The sequence below is a fragment of the Trematomus bernacchii genome, unplaced genomic scaffold (assembly GCF_902827165.1).
Source record: "Trematomus bernacchii unplaced genomic scaffold, fTreBer1.1, whole genome shotgun sequence".
Taxonomy (NCBI): Eukaryota; Metazoa; Chordata; class Actinopteri; order Perciformes; family Nototheniidae; genus Trematomus; species Trematomus bernacchii.
The window spans coordinates 2,296,455-2,307,244 of record NW_022987614.1 but is presented as its reverse complement, the minus strand read 5'-3'; the positions used below and the strand labels follow the sequence as shown (position 1 = coordinate 2,307,244).

The 10,790-nt window shown below is 35.4% G+C and overlaps 1 pseudogene; it reads right to left on the bottom strand.

Moving 5' to 3' along the window:
- Positions 1-474: 474 nt before the first annotated feature.
- On the bottom strand, positions 475-8,751 carry LOC117483734 (annotated as a pseudogene).
- Between the last annotated feature and the right edge of the window lie 2,039 nt (positions 8,752-10,790).

Genomic DNA, 10,790 nt, shown 5'->3' with positions numbered 1-10,790 from the left:
GCCATAACGCAAACTGAGAAACTAACATTAAGGCGTGCCAGATCAGCCACTTCGTGAACAGTGTTTCACTGCAACATTAGTTGTGTGTGATGCCTGGTATTGTTCTTTCTCTCTCTGATTCAACTTTTATATTTGACGTTTACTGTTGTCATTGTAAAGAACATTCAACACTGGAGTAAGTTGAGTAAGGATGTCACATTTCGTGCTTCAAAGAGATATTAGTATGTTTATAGGGTGGCTTTGCTGCTTCAGAAAATAGAAATAAACAAAAATAACGAATAAGAATGGTGGTAAACTTTGGGACCAATCAGTAAGTAGCACGTTGGTGACATTAAAAAGCATGATTTCATTACTACTCATTATACATTTAAAAAGCCGCACCCTAGTACTGAACCTGTTTGGCAGGAAGAGCAAATGGAAAATCATTTGATTATCTAACAATAGATCCTTTAACAAGAACATGAACAACACAAGTGAATTTTATTGGTTTATTGGAGTGTATACCACATCAAATACATGTATGCAATACTAATTTTGTGTGGAAAAAAAGTGTAAATAACAAGGAACCAGATAAGCCATCATCTAGATCTCTCTAGATTTCATATATGAATGAAAGAACATCAAAAAAATTATTAATTTGCAGTGAGTTTTATACTTTAAAATAAGAGAAAACAGATCAAAATCATTCTTTGAGAAGTCTTCATCCAAATCACCCTCAGCAATGCTGTGATCAATGTTGAGGATTTAATTAATTCATTGAAATGTTAGCCTAAACTTATCAAACAATGCTAAACAGAATTTAAACAGATTCAAAACAGAAAAATACATATATGAAAAAAACAAAACAACTGTTAAATTATTAAAAGCAGTGGCTGAGATCCAATATCTATTCTCCGATACATGGGCATAGTGAGGACTTTTTCACTGGGGGATCTCATTCAAAACATAACAGAATATAGCATAGCAACTCATAGTTTGCCATTATGGTCAAAATGTGCCCAGAGGTCTCCTCCTCTCCAAAACAAAGTGACCCAGAGAGTAAAGCTGGTTCAACACAGAATAAAGCAGTTTACTTTGAAAGTAAGTGTTTCCTTGATGGATACAAGCCAGAGAGGCTACAAGCTAATGCAAAGTTAGCTTCTCTGCAAACAGTTCTGGAGGTTTAGCGTTTCATAGTTGATCTGTAAGTCTTCTTACATTGCCAAACATTGGTACAATTGTTAACCTCTGATTGTCGTCCTAGAATCGGACATAAATCAGCCAAGAACTCCTGTTGCCTGAGCTAGGGTAAAAGCCTGTTGGTTAAAAGTGTGCTGAAAACTACATTAAAAACTACATTTATGAATGCTTCTAGCAGACAACTAAAATGCTGATGCGCACAAAAGCAAGGGTGGGGTGGATGTGGGGGTCGCTATTGACATGGAAATATTCCTTTATGGGCTGTAAAACCTAAGCTTTTCACCAAACAGATTTTTTTAATAGGATTTTTAAATGACATGAATTAGGGCACCACATTATGCTTACACTAGAATACACTCAAAGTCAACAGAGATAAGAACTTAAAAAAAATGATTGAGACCCAATCCAGAGGCCTCATGTCCTTTATCCTCGGTATGTTAACAGGCGTCTGCTGTTAGTCTCCACGGATCAACCCTGAAACGTCCAGCAGAGAGACAAAGAGCGATGTTGTGAAATTGAATATTAATAACAAACACTTGTTAACAGTTTGGATCATCAGTTTCACTAAAACCTACCTGTGCACATCATGCAGCTGCTTGACGTGGTTAATCACTACTGTAATAAAAGCACTGTTAGTGTTATTCAGAAAACAAGTCATAATCCAGACAAATGTATATTTTACATTATGTTTAAATGGAGTTTTACCAAAGAGTTGCATCATCATCTGGGCTTTAGGTCAGGTCATTGTAGTGTTTGTTTACCTTCTCAAGCTCAACACTTACACCTAAAAAAAACAAAAAACATTGTTTCAAACAATGGATTCATTTAATACACCATGGAAATGTATCGACTATTTAATTACGATCAAATGTACAGTATTTTGGTGATTTTGTTTCCTTTACCTGGGATGGGGACACCATGTGTCTTGAGTGACAGCTCGATTGATTTCTGCATCGTGCTCTTCAGTTCTTTCAGGACCTCCGACTAAATCAGCATTGAAATATTTATCACTTATCACTGACATTTTTGGACATGTATGTTTGTGTTGCAGTGTTCCTAGTTGAATTTTAAGTGAAGAATTATTTCTGTATGACGAAATATAAAATGTGACAAACCATCAAGTCTATCAGCTGTGTCATCATGGCGTCTTTAGCCTGAGCAAACATGACGTCCTTTGAACGACGTACGTGCTCTTCAATAGTTTCCCTCGTTTTTTTCAGCGAGCCTGTTCCTCTAATTTTTTTTGCTTCTACATAAAACAGAAACATGTTGACATAAACATTTTGCAACGTAAAAATGTGTAGAAGTGTATTTATATGTCTGTAATGATCTTCTGTCTTACTGTTATAGCATGGTGTCATTTCCTTTTTGATTGTTGTTGTCAGGCTGCTGTAGATCGTTTTCTTTCGCTCACGGATGATTTTGTTGAGATTTGTTTTCATCTTTTCTTCCTTAGAGAGAATGTGAAGCAAATATCAACATATTTTAAAATGAATAAGTTACAAACAAGGCTCATCTTTCCCTTTATTATTTTTTCCAGACTTTACGTGGAAAAGCAGAACATTATTTAAACTGATAGGACGTGTTCACCAGCTTGGGTGCACTTTGTAATCTTGAGTGTGTCTTCATGACTTGGGGCAGGGTCAGATTTACAGCTGCAGTTAATTTTTCAAAGCCATCTCCAGTTCATACTGAGCTATTCCAGTACAATATATATGAATATGTTGACTGATCAAAATGTATTATATTTAATAATATCGCTCACCCTTCCACTACAGTCTCCCTGGCTGTACAAACATATTTGATAATGGACTAATGAATAGGATATTTTACCTCTGTCCTGAGAAATGTCAGCTGCAGTTTGACATTTCCGTACTTCTTATTCTTCAGCTTCTTCTCTGTGCCAAGTGAAAACGCATTGATGACCACATTGAATGGTCCACTATTTCCTTAATTTCTAAAACATATTAACAAGAGGAAATGCTTAAATTCATAAACAAGTTTGTATTTTAATAATGTATTTTAATGTATTGTACAACATGATTTGTTCCAATACAGGGTTTTATGTCTTTATTAAGTCATTTCTTACGGGAAGGTCTTCTTAAATTCCTCGTCAATGCTGTCGGTCAAACATGAAGTTAACTTCATATTGATGTTTATTGATTTCCCTTTGTTTGTTATGTGGATGCCATCCTTCTCAACTACACACTTCAATGACCTGTGAAATGCACTACCACTGCCTTCCTGAAACAAAACAGAATTTTGTAAGAGACATATTCATATTAAGAGCAATCAGTTGTTTTGATTTAATTAAATACTTACAGGATAAATGACCGACTTTAAGAGTTTTTCACATGAACTTTTAGATTTTTTAACCCCCCCAATGAGGCATCTTTCAAAAGCCTTACTGGTTGCTTTCATGGTTTCCGTGACTTCATGAAGTTCACAAATCAGCTCTTTTTCGAGTTCTTTGCACACATCTTTCTTTATGTCAGCCTGAAACCATACACAACACATTCATTATTAAAAGCATTTCAACCATAATTCAACATGGGATTTTTTTTTCAAGCCCTTACAACAACAAGTACAACACCCTTTAATTACTGTAGCAATGCATCCTCTCTGAAGCAACACAAACTCAGCAAATCCAATACCTTGTTGGCTCCACAGGTAACATTACATGTAAACAGTCTTTCTTTTACTTTACAATTTGTACACAACATTTTAGTGTACCTAGCATACTTATTTTCTATGAATGTTATTATTTTCTGTCAATATTAAAGACAATGAAAGATGTTGTTACTTGATCTTACCCCTTCTCTGCTGCTGGCTCCCTGAATCAGAGAGAGAATCCCGCGAGCTCCAGACACATAGTTTCTTGTCTCAGAGTGCCTGTCATTGAGTTTGTGCAGGACTTCCTGCAGTTTGGGAATTTCTGTAAAAAATGTAACATACTTACATTACATTCTTGAATTTACATGTTATACTCAATTAGTATCTCCATATATTTATTGGAGGAGATAAAACCATGTTGTAATCCGGGGCTCACTTGGAGACTTGAATCACCTGTTTCATCTGGATCCAGATGTTCCTTTATCAAGAACTCGTTGGAGCTCACTGTGAAAACCTTGAAATCTTCATCACTGAAATGTTTCTGAAAAAACAAACACGTTTCGATATAAAGCAGGTCTGCACAACATTTGTGTTGGATTATCATGAAATATTACTCACCTTAACGTATTTTAGTTTGTTGAATGCTGCCCTCACTTTTCTCTTGGCTAGATCGTTTTGTTTCAGTATCTGAGCACGAACATCAGCTGCTGAACTATATGAAAAGATTTGTTTTTGAAGAATTACATAAACTGCATATACAATCCAGGATATCATATCACTACGCATCTCGATCTTGCTTTCAATAACCAGTGATCACATGGAGTAGCTTAATCCAGCATCACAAAGTGTTTGTGAAGCAACAACATTAGGACAGAAATAAATGGCTGAGATGTTGAGGAATCAAGACACACATGCAGACAATTGAGAAACATACTGTTATGATGAAGAATAACCTGGTTTATCATGTTTCAAGTGAACATTATACCCCTGAATACGATCAAAACCAGGATACTAATGTGCCTGTAAACGTAATCAATGTTTCCATGGTTTCTCCTCTTGGCCATCTCCATCTCAAGCGTCAGTGTCTAACTTGAATGTTACATTTAACTGTGTACTTTTGGCATCTTAAACCACTTACTGATTGCGTGAACGTCCAATATCATCAGACTTGGTGCAGATAAAATGAATCTGCCGACACTCGCCACCATTTCCCATGAGGCTGCAGGATTCTTTCAGGATCTCCCAGGGTTCTTTTTCTGAAGCTGCTCGATTTCTATCAGTCACAATCCACACAGTAGAACAACTTCCAATAACCTGGAGGGGAATACAGCAAATAATAATGGTTACATTGTCAGTGTAACCTTCCACAATAATCAGCATTGCATGTAGAGAAATTACCTTTTTCCACATCGTGTCTCTGCTCTTGTTACGGTCCCCGTTTCCAGGAAGATCCACAAGTGTGACGTGCTGGAGAAGAGGATTGTTCGGCACCCTGACGGTCACACACTTCACCAGTAGCCAATACCACTTGGCATCATCTTCGTCGTTTGACTCACTTTGTGTGTATTTGTCAAATGCTGAAGATAACTTTAAAGCCTAAAATAGATAATAAAATAAGAGGCAATGCAAGGCCATTTATTTTACATGAACAAACTTTAACTTTAAAGTGCTTTAAAGATTGTGTTAAAGAATTATAACAGCATAACATTAAAAAAAAGAGTCAATTTTAAACCCTATCACTGAAACAACAACATCTGAATTAAATTAAAAAGTAACAAACCTTACGTTAAAATGTTGGCAATAGGGAACAATTATGTTCAACATTTTTAACATGATTTTAAATGTAAAGCTGGTAGTGCCTTAAATTATCTAGGAGGTTCTTGCAAGCAAATGAGTTACTGTTAGACATTTTATTTCCTATGATGCATAAAGAAGACATGGTTTTGTAGTTATTGTTATTAGAGCCCAGATAGAGCCCATATTTCTGAGTACATACCGAATTTACGTCTGCATTTGGTGTCTATCGTGAAACTACACCAAACAAGAGTCTGTTTTATGAAATCATATAAGTTTTAGTCTTACTTACTGTATCCCTTGTCAAAGTCTTACTCTTGGAACTGAGAAATTCAGGAATTTCTCTGAAGTATTTTTTATCCATGAGTTTTTCAGGAGAGTTGTTTTTCCATTCTTCTCCATACAGCAGTGACAGCTTTTCAACACTGTCTTGATAATCTTCGTCGTTTTCCTGATCTTCGTTACCACGAGCGAAATTAATCAAGGTCCACAACTCCTCTTTCCACTCCTAAAAAAATATTTTGTATTATCTATATCTATTTATTTGCAGCTTCATCATAAAAGTTGAAATAGCTCTAAGTTAACAAACATATTTAGCGTATTTTACCTCTTTTGTAATTAACTCAATTTCTGCCTCGTACTTTGGGTTCTTCATGTTAGCCTCCACTTTAATCATCACTGAGGTACATGCACTGATGCTTCCAGAGGGCAACAGATCCTTCACTCCAATGACAGCATTTATCAGAGAGCTCTTTCCAGCCCCCGTTTTACCAAAGACGCCGACCAGCTCCCTCTTGTCTGTCTTCAAATCGTTGATGTTCTTTCTTTCTCTTTCCCTAAAAGAGTGTGTCAAATTCAAGAAGAAATCTGCATGTACGAACATCCTACTTAAGCATAATACTATCGTCAGACAAATCTTTGGACTTTCACAAATCTCAACAGTGTCCTCAGTGCTGTATCATTTCGACAGGTCTCTTTAAACTCTTCCCCCTTGCTTGAAAAGACTAATACTTACTTCAGGAACTTGATGAGCTTATTGTCTTTGTTAGGTAGTTTATCAAGGACACATCTCATGGTGTTTTTCACATCAGAAAGAATCTCTTCTTCTGCCAGAGTAAAAGTAAAGAACTATTCAGCAGGAACCAATAACCAGTATATCCATTAAGATGTATTCCCAATGAAGCAATCAAGAATACCTGAGAGTATCATTTTCATCATGTTTATACTATGGAAGGTATCTTACAGTTTAAGGCCATTATAACTTAATAAGACCTGTGTTGCTACATATATGTAAGTTCATTAGCTGAACGATAAAACATTTAACAAATGATACATATTAACCCTAGTTTCTAATATTTTGGAAAGTAATATAAATACCTTTGTATGAACCTTGTATATCCTCACGTGGTCGTTTTCTGGCTGGTGATTGGCTGGACTCACCCGGAAGACCCAACTTCCTCTTTCCTGGTTTTTATTTTTTGTAAATAACATATATATATTTATTTTTTGTTAAAACATTTTCTCAACATTGTTTAGATAAAGCAGGTTTATTATTGTTTATAAAATATCAATAAACCTGCATATAATCCATAAGAAACTTTGTATCTCACCTTTATCATTTGTTTTGCTGGTGGACGGATAAACCTGAGGATGAACATGCAAATTTGACTCTTTGTCCTCTCACAGGATGTGACAGGCTTGAACACACATCTTTACAATTCGCACACACCTACGTTTGCATTTCGTTTCCCATTCAAAACTCTATGCAAAATAATATATCCTTCAAAAATGGCTATCAAGTGATCACATTCAGCATTCTTTTAACTGAATGAACAACACTATGAACAAATGAAACAGTTCACAGTTCTTCAGTTAAAGGGGACTTTGTCTCAGGACGCTTCAAATATCAATGCATGAAGGATTGAGTCAAGGTCAATGATAACAAGCATGGTCAATTTAAAGTAATCATTAGTATTCCTCCCATTTACATTGAGAATAAAATAAATACTCTTGGTGGCCATGTCAAATGTTGAACAGACAATGACAATATAAAAAGTGAATTAAACTGCATTCAATAACTTCAACAGAAGAATCAGATGTTTCCGGATCTGTTGTGTTTGGTTGCTCCTAGTTAGAAAAGAAAATAGTCTCAAATCCAGAATAGCAAGAAAAAAAAACATTGCCTTTAACAACTTGAGTCTATATTTGAATTTTGACCGTGGTCCCACTTTTGGGACCAAGTCAGCAATTTGTTGATCTTCCAGACAGTAAAGACTTTCCTTGTCAACTTTGTGAACTGAAAAAAAAAAAAGAAATAAGAAATGTCAACCAATTGCAAATATCTGTAGATGTGTATTTTGCATGGGGTGAAATGTGAGTTCAGCTGTTGAACATATGTTTTAAAGAGCATTACAGCTTCATAAGGTTGTCTGAACTGAATTCATATTGGTAATATTTTGTTATTTGTTATTTTCAGTCTTGATTTAAGTGCTGCTGAAAAGATGCTACAGAAAATGAGTTACTCTGAAGTTAATATTTAATAGTTTCCTCTCTGTGTGAATATGTGCAATCTTTATGATTGTTTGAGTATGTCAAGGATATGTCAGAAAATTACTGGGTAACGATGTTGAGGCAGTTTATGTGTCTTCAAGTAGATGCTTAGATATTTCAGTATTGGAAGGTCATATCGACTTTGTATAATATTTTTGCCCAATACGAGTAAGGGAATACTTTACCTTCAAATGTGTTGCGATCAAAATGATCCATGATTAAGAATAGCAACTGGAAAGTAAACAAATAATTGTTTTAATCAACAAAATAACTACTTGTGAGAGTTTTGACATGTTAATAGAAAAATAAAGGGTTATTAAATTGATAATGGCAGCCTAATTAAAGTTTTTATATGAAGCATGTAGGAAATATTTGTATGATCACAAGATAAGCACAAATAACTGAGTACATATTTCGGAAATTCTTTTCTAGGAGAGCCTGCTAGCTGTTTACTTACCTGCTATTTGCATTTCTTGTTGACGTTTACAGAAACATGAGCTTTCATGTTTTCCAGTGGAATGGAATCTATGAATCACCACGGGTGTGGCGCAGTGGATAGTGCGTTGGTGTTCGGATCAGGGGGGCAAAGGTTAAAACCCCACTGCAGTCAGTATGTCATTGTGTCCCTGGGCAAGACACTTCACCCCAAATTGCTCCTGTGGGGATTGTCCACAGTATTGAGTATGTAAGTCGCTTTGGATAAAAGCGTCTAACAAGTGACATGTAATGTAAATAAAATAATTGATTCTGAATCATTGATCAATTATTGTCAAACTATCCAACAGTTTACACAAGTACTGTACAGCTGAAATTAACATTTTAATCATGAACTACTATGAACTTCTTTTCTGATAATTGTTTGGTTAAATGTTCAAGTAAAAATGTTCCAGGTAGTTCCAGATTCTCAGATGTTAGCTTTCCTGCTTTTTTCAGAGTGTTTGCTGTCCAAACAAAGTGATTGTAACCGTCTTGAAGGCTACCAAACTTGATTCCACCCAAATAAAACAGTAACATTAATAATACTAATCTGATGATATAAAATAATGGTATAAGATATTCAAATTCAGGGCCAAATGCCATCGGAAATGCTCAATGCGGTTGTTTTTCCCGAGAAATATGCTCCCCTCTACTTTTCTGCTAAATCACACTTTTATGTTCGGTTGTGTAACATGACTTTAAGTTTGTGGTTTCTTGTTTGTTTTCTGTCTTCCAATTAGTATTTATTTAAGGCAGAAACACATAACAACATGGTACAAAACACATACATACCACGTGAAAGAACATACAGCTCCCTTACAAAACAAACAAAAACACGTACGTTGGTTTTGAAACTAATTTAATGTTACTGTGTTTTTCAAGAGCCTGGGACAAAGGTAGCAACCACACAAGAAGCCCTAACACATTAACATACAACATATTACCATTCATTTCATATAGAACATGATTTACAAAATTAACAATGAAACAAAAGAATATGAATCGTTCCAAAGCTTACCCGTAGCGTACAGCCTGTTGATGTGAAGCCAAAAGCAGATTAAAGGAGTCTCTCGCTTAGTATCCCAATAACTGCCCAACCCAACCTGGAAAACGCAACTTAAAGTATCTTTGTTTCCGCTGATAGGTGCAGAACATTACTCCTCCCACACTAAATTAATCATGTGTTATTTATGTATGTAATGCTTCTTCTTTTTTAATGCAATTTGAACTGCATTTGTGTTTGAAATGTAAACCCTTATCCTATTCCCTGTTAAAGTTGTCCTTTTCTCTATTCATGTGGGTATTTTTATGTCAAGTGTTTGTATAATTCTTACCTTTTAAGGTAGAATCAAGAAGTTTAGAATGTGAAACAACTCTTCAATTCTGAAACATGACATGGGGTCTCTATAAGGGTGGTACACTTTGGGACCTACTACTCATCATAAATTAAAAAAGCCGCACCCTAGTACTGAACCTGTTTGTCAGGAAGACCAAAGGGGAAATCATTTGATTATCTAACATAACACAATATGCATTAAGAATCGGTGTGGATAAAAAAAGTAAATAACAAGAAACCAGATAAGCCATCATTTAAATCTCTCTATTTGTCATATACTGTAGGAATGAAAAAACAAGACACACTTTTTTTTTAAAATGTTATCCCAAATAGTGTTTTTTTTTTATGACCAGAATACATTCTGAATTTAAATCTTCTTGGCTCTAGATATTTACACTGAAACCTTGACTGAAGCAGCAGGGGAATACATGACGGATAAAGGTCTCATGATGCTTTGCTGTGGGTCTTGATACAAGTGATTTTGTTTTAGTCCTTTAAAGTACATAAACATACATCTAGATACTTTTGTTCTAGGCAAGGCAAGGCAAGGCAAGTTTATTTATATAGCACCTTTCAACACAAGGCAATTCAAGGTGCTTTTTTTCCTACTTGCTTTCATTTAGTTTTATGGTTTTAGCAATATTTCTGGTCATGTGGTTTCAAAGGATTCAGTTTAAGATAATGTTTTGTTATAATCTGGCCTACGTTTAAGGTCATTAAGCCACATGGAGAGGGAGATTTACTTGTCAGAAGTTTTTTCTTGACATGTGTTACGTGTTTACGACGAAAGCTTCCAAAACATTGCCAAGTTTGAGGCCGGATATGCACAGCATTTGAAACT